At 47.7% G+C, this 1,383-nt stretch overlaps 1 non-coding gene across 1 annotated transcript; it reads left to right on the top strand.

The window, feature by feature from the left end:
• Window positions 1-1,057: 1,057 nt before the first annotated feature.
• Window positions 1,058-1,129, top strand: TRNAF-AAA (transfer RNA phenylalanine (anticodon AAA)). The gene has a single exon. It is a non-coding gene; the product is annotated as a tRNA-Phe (tRNA).
• The last annotated feature ends 254 nt before the right edge of the window (window positions 1,130-1,383 follow it).

Raw genomic sequence — 1,383 nt, 5'->3', positions numbered from 1 at the left:
TGCCCTCAGCAAGTTTCCCTGTCGAGTTGGGAGACAAGACACCTTCCCGCCTTCCCCAGAGACAAGAGGAACTAGGGCCAGGAAGGGGGTGGCATCCTCAGAGCCTCGTGCAGGGACAGGGAGGGGCCGGCAGGTTCTCGGTGGCTGCTCAAAGAAGCTCACAGATGCAGAATATCTTGGGTTCTGGCTGTCTCTGAGCATCATAAAGCTCATAATAATAACTAAAAATCAGCCCTTAATTTCCCATAGGTCCTCAGACTCCCAGCTGCTAAACGGTGGTGGTGGTGTTGGTGGTGGGGAAGGTGGGAGGGGATAGGCCAGCTCCAAAGAGGGAGGGGGCCCCGGTGACGACAGAGACCAGTGCTGAGAAAGAACCAGGGTGCTTTCAGGCAAGGAGGCTCTCTGGAGAGAAAACGAAGTCTTAACTTTTCATGAAGATGATGTGCAAACCGGATCATTCCGATACGAAAACACGGTCAATCCTTGGTGGATAAAATGAGAGCAAACTTGGGGCTAGTGCACTGGGACGACCCAGAGGGATGGTATGGGGAGGGAGGAGGGAGGAGGGTTCAGGATGGGGAACACATGTATACCTGTGGCAGATTCATTTTGATATTTGGCAAAACTAATACAATTATGTAAAGTTTAAAAATAAAATAAAATAACAAAAAAAAAGGAAAAAAAATCACAATCAGGAGCACACAAAAATAGAGGATGTAATTTTGTTGTTGTTGTTTTCCAAAGAGCTGTGGGCAGCGGTGGCTTTTCCCACCTCTTTCTGCACTTCTGCCGTCCCGGGACGGAACATGTGATGGTCCAGGGACAGAGCAAAGGTGTCAGCCTGACTCCAGCCCATGACCTTTGGCAGTTGATCCAATTGAGGTCTCTGTGTCTCAGTCTTCTTTCCTGAAAAATGGGCAGGATTTCGGGGAGGTGCAAGAGAGGGGATAAGATGAGAACTTGCATTGTAAGATAATCTGCAGTATTCACCTGGAAAATAGTGCTTGCAGAAGAACCTCTTAGAGGTTCTTTAAGCATGGTTCTTTCTGGAAAGACTTCCCTGGTAGCTCAGATGGTAAAGCATCTGCCTAAAATGCGGGAGACCCGGGTTCGATCCCTGGGTTGGGAAGATCTCCTGCAAAAGGAAATGGCAACCCACTCTAGTATTCTTGCCTGGAAAACCCCATGGACAGAGAAACCTGGTAGGCTACAGTTCGTGGGGTCACAAAGAGTCGGACATGACTGAGCGACTTCACTTCTTCTCTCTGGAAAAGCGTGGAAGATTGAGTTTTAATTTCAAACAGCTTTATGAATCAGGACCCAAAGGAAAACTCAAGGCCAAAGTAGAGTTCATGTATAGAGTTCAGTAGATTTTTAGATATT

The sequence above is a fragment of the Bos indicus genome, chromosome 24 (genome assembly GCF_029378745.1).
Source record: "Bos indicus isolate NIAB-ARS_2022 breed Sahiwal x Tharparkar chromosome 24, NIAB-ARS_B.indTharparkar_mat_pri_1.0, whole genome shotgun sequence".
NCBI classification, from domain to species: Eukaryota; Metazoa; Chordata; class Mammalia; order Artiodactyla; family Bovidae; genus Bos; species Bos indicus.
This window is presented reverse-complemented; position numbering and strand designations above follow the sequence as displayed.